Source organism: Pinus tabuliformis, chromosome X (assembly GCF_031772625.1).
Source record: "Pinus tabuliformis cultivar Carrire ecotype Pingquan chromosome X, CPIR1, whole genome shotgun sequence".
NCBI lineage: Eukaryota > Viridiplantae > Streptophyta > Pinopsida > Pinales > Pinaceae > Pinus > Pinus tabuliformis.
Window position 1 is genome coordinate 1,267,911,243 of NC_142308.1, and position 10,025 is coordinate 1,267,921,267.

A 10,025-nucleotide genomic window follows, 5' to 3' on the forward strand; every position below is an offset into this window, starting at 1 on the left:
TTCCCTGAGGGATTTTGTATCAAACCTACATTAGGTTGACTAGTTGGTATTTGTGCCATGTTGTGTATAAGTTTATTCACTCGTAAGTGGAGGTTGTAAGGCACATTGAAAAATTTGAGTAACTAGGTTTTGAGACATCCCAGATACCAGTGGAATAGGTGGCATTTCAGGTTTAGTTTGTATGAGTTGAATTACTTGAGATAAAACTTGAGTAGGTTGGGATATAGGTTTCCAAATAGGAACCTGGGGTGTAGTTGGAATAGGTTGAGAAGTTTAAAATTAATTCAAAATTGAACGAGGTTGAACATGTAATGTAGGATACCAAGGATTGGTATCCATTCCTAGAAATGGAGGAATTTATTAGGATACAACACCATCTTGTGGTATTTGATCATTATATTGGAACATTCGAACAACATGTTGCCCTCTTGTTGAAAGATAAGGGGAATATGGAGGCAATTTCCCTCTAGGAGGAGGTTACCTGGTGTACAGTGGAGTGGGTTGTTGTAGATGTCTGGATCCACTGATATATGAACCATATTGTTGATCCATAGGAGGGATAGGTTGCATTGAGCTCATCAAAGAGGTACTATATGGAATTCTATATGAGGATGACAATGAAGAAGACCATGGATTGGTTGAAGCACCAAAAAAAGTTATAGATAATGATTAGTAACTAGATGGTACTCACAGACCACTATACAAATGTGTTTCTAGTGAAGTTGCAAAAATGGAAGTCGATCCAATGTTATTTGTCTCACTCATAATGGAAGATGTGGGCTGAGAAATAGTGGCTAGCTTAGTCATGGTTAAATTTCCCAAAGAGTGTTGCTGAGGGAAACTCAAAGGTGAGTTGAAATGATCGGTATTAGTTGAAGCGTCTTGTATCAGAGTATGAGGAGTAGGAAAATGATGAGCTTGATAATGATGAGTCCCTCTGTAACACCCTCATCCCACATCCACCCAAGTAACCATGTCAACAGGGTAAAAATGAGATGAGAGACTACTATGATCGGATTCGACCTCCTATGTGACCTTAAGGAAGTGTAATCGATGGAAACATCACACACTGTCATCCAACATCAGCTTCAAGAACCTCATGAGACATGTCAGCCACTCAAGCAGCCTGTCCCTACATCCCACTGTTGTTTTGGATCACTTAAGCCACATTCACTCTCATGAGATGGGCAAGAGAGCAACCAGAGACCTAGAGTTGCTCTCATAGGCCTGTCAGCGACTAGAGACAACAGTTTCCAATTTTGTGCCAATGACCCCAGGATTTAAGCCACTTTTTCAGGCCCAGCAACTAGGCCACTACCTAGAATGGAATGATAGCTTAGAATGAGTAAAAATATATGGAAATAATGATGTAAGAGAAATAAGATGAACAAGACCATAACCACACCCCTACTAGCCATGACAGACATTTCATCAAACATATCATCAACATGTAACCTATAGGTGTAAACATCATGATTAAGTCTATGGATCTCATACTTATCTGAGAATCTCTATGAACCATTGTTCCCTCATGTAATTTGTTGCATTATCATCTATTAGATCATAAACACATTATCCATTCATGTACAAGTAAAAACATGTTGAGAGCCATGCATAGCTATTGTCATAAAGTATAAATATAACTAACATAATAGGAATGGAAATTCCATAAACATATTAGCCATAAAAATCCACATATATATCAATACATTTACACATGAAAATCAAGGGAATTAATTTCTCATTAAGGAATGTAATGAACCAATTGGAGATGGGACTACCATGTTTCACCCAACCATAGATTGGCTCAGCCAAGTCTCTCTTCATAAAATCACCCCCGTGCCATATTCCAAGCATGAATGTGGGACTCATAGAACACATCAAAAACACCAATCAACATGGATTCCACTGGAGTTCTCCTTGTACACCGTGAGAAATTTGAGTGCCTCCTAATCTCTCACGCTTTATCGTGCATCAACAGTCTGATCAAGGGATCACTAGACCCTACACCAAGACATATTATCCATGCTTTATTGTGCATCCTATCCCAAGATGACTAGGCCCAATGGAGATAAAATCTACCTACTGGCTTTACCATATATCCCATCATTCACCAACAAGGATTCCTAGGCCCACCTAGGCACATAATCTACCTTTACCGAAACCCACAATTTGGTTCACGGGTTACTAGCCCAGTGGCTTCATGATCCTTAGCTTGGTTCAGGGACAACTCAAACCATGTGTTTTTCAATTTTGTGATCCACCCAACTCATCTTTGAATCCAATCCAACCATCCCACATAAACCGAAAGAAAGAATTAACCTCATGAAAGCTATCAGGAAATGGCAAAGATAGGATGAAAATATTGTGACACCCGACAAAACCCATGCCATGGTAGAAAATAAACAAATGCAATCCCATGCATGTGAAATATAGCAAGGAAAATACACATGTAAGTCGATACCTACAATGAAGTCTGTTGTAGCTTCTTGATCCTACCTTTCCCTGCTTGATCTTTGCTTCCTCTTGCCTCTTTTCCTTTCTTGCTCCAATGCCAAAGTGCTCCAATAAAACTCTAAGTGTCCAAGGGTATGAGAGAGAGAGAGAGAATAATGAGAGAGCTTCGAACTCAACTAACAAAAGGTTACCAACTGATCCTCATAAGCCTTTTTAAGGATGAGGCCTCTATTTTCTTCATTTTCCATTATTTTCCTTCATTTTCCTCCTCACATGCAACCTGTGACCTTTCATATTCCTTTTCTCCTAATTTCCTTTATTTTCATAAATAAAATGCCAATAAATGCCTCATGCCTTTCCAAATCTTTAGCCATTTCCTTAACCATAAACAACCAAATGAACACACACACCAAGATGTCCTGCCCAACATTCATCTTGGAATTTGTGTCCCATCAACCGTGGTCATATATATTTTTACATGGAATTTTCACCATGATTGTAACAGAACCATCCCCCTTGGCGGACATCGGCCTTGATGTTCAATGACACCTATAATCAACAAGACTGCTGAAAACAAAACATGCTTCCCATGGAGATTTATAACACATCTCATTGCAGTATTTACAATGAATAACCTACTTAAAATCAAAACATCATGACAACATAACCAAATATCAACCATACAACATACTGGAGCTCATTATGGTATTTAAGATAACCACATATACACATATGCACATTTTCTAAACTAGAAAATAAAGGATATGATGCCTACATCCACAAGAAGGGTATTAAGAGGCTCACACCTCCACCCTCAAAGTAATACTAGAGTTCACCTCCTTCCTAGGAAGTCTTGAATCCATTGCAAAATCAAATCTACATCCAATTTCCAACACTACAATCCTGTGCCACTTTTCCTCTCAGCGAATAGTTACCGACTCATTATTCCATGGCGCAGTCTCAATGCGCATCTGATTCCATCTGGCAATGCTAATGACTAAAACCAATATATCTGTGACCTTCCCTTCTCTTCTACACAGTCTCTCGGGAAATCCGGTCACCCCTTCCATGCAGTGACTCACCTTCCAAGTTCCCTAGAATCCCCTAACCCTGGTGATCCATCCCTTGGCAAAGCTTCCTCATATCAGAAGATACAAAACCAAGGCCTCATCATACCATTCATAGAATGCTCATGGCAATCAATGGACACTATTGGGTACCAATATCCCACAATTGCCCTACTCTTGAAGTACTCTATCAATATACTGTTGCATTTTCCATTTCATTTTGTTGTTGCTACAAATTCTGGCAGTCGATTTCAACCACCCAATCCAGGCATTCTTGCACTTCCTATACCACACACATAACTTCCATTAGATTTAAAATAAATTCAAATCGTATCTTATTGGTAGTTCGTCAATAAGGTACACTTGCAATTTTTTTCACTTTGTGTCACACCCAGTCAAATTAATTGTTTGATCAAAACATCATGTATAAACATATCACATCTGGTTATCTCAAAACATAACCATCATAGATAAAAATCACAAATCACATGTAACCATCATAAACCAGAATCATAAATCACATGCATAATAAAATTGAAATATGATACCGATACTTGTCCTTCATCGGTCCTTTTTCCTTTCTTCTTTCCGTACACATACCGGATCGATTGCCACACCCGACAACAGTCAGTTCCTTCTCCTCAACCATGTGCACATACACATAGTGTACATCCAACAACATTGGCCTTACCAAGAAACATTGCTTCAAGTGTCTTATCCATGCTTACCCTAGCATGTAGCAGACCAGACTACTTTCGTTTTGTTGATGTATCCCCTTGGTATAACCTGTCTATAACATACGCACAATCATAATACAATCATAAAATATAAATTCATATTCACATGATACTAACTGGATATATTTGTCATGACTACTCTTCCCACTTGATTCCTCATAGCTAAGAACTTCTTCATGCTATTCACTTGCATAAGCAATCATTCCACTACAATAACGATTCTTGATGATTTGTCAGATAGTGACATAGATACATGGATACATACATACATATACGTAAACATTAGCATAAATAATCAGGATCATGTGATACAATGACATGCATACATACATATATATACACATAAAGGTTAGCGTTAATAATCATGATCCATGATGACCCTGCCAAACATGACATACATACACACCTACATGTATACATATATAAACTTAATCATAATCATGATCATAACATAATTACCATATATCAAGGTCAAGTTTTAAGGGAAATTCCTTTATTTATGCAACACATGCGCAACATTAAGAATAGTCATTCCCAACATAGCCAAGGAATTTGACACATCAGATCCATTTACTTTACCTTTTCCTATTAACTTTCTCATGACTACACTACTAGCATCCATCTATCCCAATGGACCTAACTAGTCCAACCAATTTTCATAGTCTTACCTTCTTATGTGCTTACTCATGTAGAGAGCTTCACTTGATTCTTACATTATCTGTTGGGTACCACACAACTCTCCCCAAGTTCCATTAACTATCGTCTTTCCCAACCAATTCCCAAGACTCAAAAATTAAAAGGAAACCCAAAAGCCAACTAAGAAGAAAACCATGAAAACCAATAACAACATGGCACTGCAATAAAGTGGCATAGATATGCACTAGACACATGCAAAATCTAAAATCAAGCGTAACAATCAGAAAAGAAAAAAATCACAAGACTAACAAAAATCACCATGACTCAATCCCATGGTTCCCAGGGAAATCTCAACCTGATCCTTCTTCAATATTTCATGGCAGTCTCTTACCATGCAATCCCCTACATTCTACTACCATAAACACATAACTGTTAGTGCAAAAATAAAAATAACAACATACTAGTTCCCTTACATTGTTGCGTCAAGCACATTGCTTGCAGATGAACACATCCACACCATCGCTTAAGGGACTCCAATCCTTTGATAGATCCACTTATAAATAAATACTAGCTAATATACTTGTCAAGTACATGTTCATGAATCTAGCACATATCCAGATAATGTCACACAAGATCAAGGTTAAGAATAATCCTTGTATGAAAAGCACTCATTCGTTTGGAATTAGGGTTTCCAAACATAGCCAAATGAATTCTTTCCCAATTCCTTTCTTTGTCCTTTTCCTTGCTGCTATTGAGTGTTACTATGCACTGTCACATCACCCAACTGTTAGTGATATAAACACATCAACTATTACCTTTTCAGGTTAGTACCAACATTCTTCTTGCATATGCTAACACATGTCAACCACATGTTCCAAATATCAATACAATCATATCTATCAATTTGAAATCAACATTTAGCAGGACTAACAATCATGTCATAATTCATAGTCAACTCATAGTCATTAGACATAATGCTACAACTATCACCTACTTACACGCAAGTACATATCCAATGTCTCAGCACATAGGTATTAGTACAATCATCTTAAAACAAGATCATTTATTCAGGTAGCCCAATAAACTCATACCCATATCATGCAATTAATCAAACATTCAAGCAAGCTATGAATGCACCATGTGAGATAAATCAACTAGACAACATAATAGGAACCAAACACTCAAACAAAAAATAGACAACATAATCAACAATGAAGCACCCAGTATGATGCATAAGCAAACTCATATGGGGAGGCTATCTTGTTTGCATAATCAATCTAGGTTAGCACAATACAAGTTCACAACATATCCACTCAAACATAAATCATGATATCCATAACAATAACTAACTAACATGTTTACATCATAAGCTCATAATCTAACTAACATGTTCACATCATAAGCTCCTAATCATTTGTCGCTCATGCATAAAAATAACATATGTATGATCAGTCTAGATTAGTATGACACCATATCACAAATATTTCGGCTCATACCTGAATATCACAACCATAACCATATGCATAGGTCAAACCAAGTTAACACAATACATATAACATCAATATATTCAATGCAATGGACATAACCATCACGCATATGACCAATCCAAATTACAACATCAAGATCTCAATGAAATAACCCTAATCATGAAGTTAATATCATATAACAACAATAATTTATATATCGTTCTCATCAACACATATAACCTAATCATCAAGTTATCTAACATAAGACAACAATAACAATGCATACAACCATAGGTTACCATTATTCTTGACTATTTGACTCATGTGCATATGACTATGCTAATCAACTATCATCTATAATGTATGTAACCGTAACAACAAAAGACATGTACATAAACCTAATGTATATGACCCTAATGCATATAACAATTGTTAACCTACATACCTGCATGCCCAACATACAAACTTGTATGACAACATGCTCTTACCTTGAGGTCCAATGCTACAACTTCACTTTGACGATCTACATCTCGCGGCTCTATCTCAACCAACACATTAGCATCATAACATACCAATATCACCCTACTGACCTAAATTTCATACAATGACTTCACCAGGTATGTCTGACCTACTATTCATGCATAACTATAACCAAGACCATACATGCATAACAATTGCATATAAACATATAGCACATGAGTACCAAACCATATACACATGATTCTAGCTAGAGTCCAGTCATCAATGCATGACCATATAAACTACACAAACCATGAACTCATGCATGACAACAACCATTACTCCACTGTATGCATTTCCACATGAAACCATCAACATGCATAAGCAATGCCTATTGGGATGGGGTCCCCTGGTTCAGTTTTGGGGTTAAGATAACCCAAGTTTTGATACATTTTTGTAATTAATGTAAAGTCTCTGTGATTTGTGGATGCGGAGCACGTAGATCGCTAGGAGTCAAAGGGCTTTAGCCCCTTGTTTTATGTAAAGTTTGAGTCATTTTTGTGATCCACCCATGGTTCACAAACCATGGCATTGTATAAAAAAGGATATAAATATCCATGTCTTAGAGAGCCTAAGGCATAATGGAGAAGGAAGGGGTAGATAGAAAAGAAGTAGTAATGAAGAGAAGTGGGTCAGATAAGAGAAGAAAGGCTTTGCAGCTGAGTGTGTGGACCCCTGTAGCCGACTGCACAGGGTAGTTTAGAGTCTGTAATCTTGAATTGAAGATCAATAAAGACAGTTTCCAAAGAATTCTTGTGTATTTCCATTTATATTTGTTAATGTTATATGTTGTCGATGAATAATTATTTCTATGAAATATTGGTTGAATGTTGCACAATTCTATGAAATAAAGGTTAATTATTTACGCAATGCATGTTTATGTAATTTCGCGAAGACTCTGATGCATTCTCTGATGTTTACTAATAACCTAAGTATATCAACGTGAACACTAATTTGGGGTTGTTCTTTGATGTGTGTAAGTGGATAAATTGACTGTTAAAGGTTTGAAAATATTGATCGTAGACCTTCACGAAGGTCTGAAGGGTGTTTTAATAGAGTTGCAGTAGCGCGCCCTAAGAGTTTACCGATCTACGTGAAGGCAGATTGGAAGAGATAAAAGACGTCACACTAGTATTTGGATGCAGAAACTTGGTTCTTGCATCCCCCCATATTGCTTCGGGTGATATTATAGCCTATGCTAAGCGAGTTGTTGCCGAAAGGGCTAGTAGTGTAGGAATTTGTTGGTTGGTGCAACTAACTCTGAACCTGGGTAAGGACCCCCTAGGCTAACAAATGGTTTTGTTGATGGGACCGGGATTTGCTTGAAGGAGATGTGCGATGTCACATCATTGGAATCCAACCAAGAAAGAGATTGAAAATTGGTTGGATTGGAAGATTCACGAGTTCACGGTGCAAGAAAACAGGAATCTGCGCCTGTCAAAGGAACAATGGTTGAAAATTTATTTGTATACGTAGATCAACGAGATCTTCTTCTTCACCTTCCCCATTGAACTCCATAAATGGTTGGCTAAATTGATAAATAGCCAAGGAAGGTGGAAGCTCGATAATCCGATAGTGTGGACCCTAGAATTAGTGCAATGGTTAGAAGCCTCTGAAAACAATATCGTGCGAGTTGTCGATCACTGGCTCAATCGAATTATAGAAGGATTTGTTACAGAATTTGTAGTTGATACCTTAGTCAACTACAACGAAGTAGAGCAAAGATTTTTCAAAGGACCATGAGGTAAGTATTTAATATCATTGAATACTTGGATTAAAATGATGTTATGTGAGAAATAGGTTATGTCATTGCCTTGATGTTCATAGCTACTAAGAGTGGAAGACTCTTTAGAGATAGAGAGAGATTAGGTCCAGAATATAGTCCGTTAATCTAACCTCCTTCAAGCAACGATGAAGGAGTAGTGTAAGATTCACTGCGAAGTGTTGTCCAGCGGATAACAAAGGGTTTTCCATGAACACATCATCCATCCACTCCGCCTCCACCTCCACCTCCACTGCATACACCTTCACCCAAACCTCCACCCCGGCCACCACCATTCAACATGGTGAACGTGATGAAGTTGTTGATTTTCAAGGGCATAGGGAGTGAAGATACAAATAAGTTTTGGTTTGTTTTGAATGTTGTGTGGAAAACACAGTGTATTACTGATGCCAATATAAAGAAGGAAAAATTGGTTATCGCTTTGCAGGATCATGCGCTAACTTGGTATATTAAGTATTGTTCTGATAACCCTCTTGCATCGCTAGCAGAGACCAAGGTGACTTTAAACAAGGAGTTTAGTAAACCTAAGTCTGACTCATAGTCAGTAATTGGATTCAAGGAAATCATGATGAGGTTTGACAAGACACCTTGGGAATTAGATCAAAGGTTGAAATGTCAAATTCAAGAATCTAGCATGCAGCTCATAGATAGTCAACATCGTGAGTGGTTTATAGCTTCACTTCTGCCCCACGTAAGAATTTCTTTTTCACAAGGGAAGATAGGAACATAGGTAGAAGCCTTGCAAATCACATGAGGTTGCATGCAACACCTATTCAGAATGCGACCTTGGGGGTACAACAAATCCACTCTCAGTTATAGAGCTTGCACTTTGAATTATAGAGCTTGAAGAAAGACAAGGAGACTAAACTAGAGGTGCGCGCAGAAGTCTGGTGTCTGAAGTGCAATAGCCAAGGGCACAATAAAGACCATTGTGTCTTATACTCAAATAGGAGGGGGGCCAATTCCCTTGAAGCCAAAAGCCCCAGAAGGGCCGAGCGTGGGGGTTGTGCTATGGTGTGCTATTTTTCAAGTTGTTGGACAACATGTGACAGATAATTGTCATTTACTTCAAAAGTTCGTTCGGACACCTCATCAGTTGTTTTGTAACTTCTGCAAATCTGTCGGCGACGATGAGCGCCACTGTCGCAGTTATGAGCTGATGATGGAACGAACACCAAAATCTTGATGCATGTAGAAACTCGACCTCTAGAATAGGGCACTGGAGGAGTGCATGGAGGTTATCAGGGATGAGGACGGTGCTGAGGAGGAGGAGGACCTGGTAGAGGCCAGGGTCAATTTATCTGTTGCAACTGTGGAATGTCGGGCACTATGCACAAGAATTCTAGAATTAGACATGCCT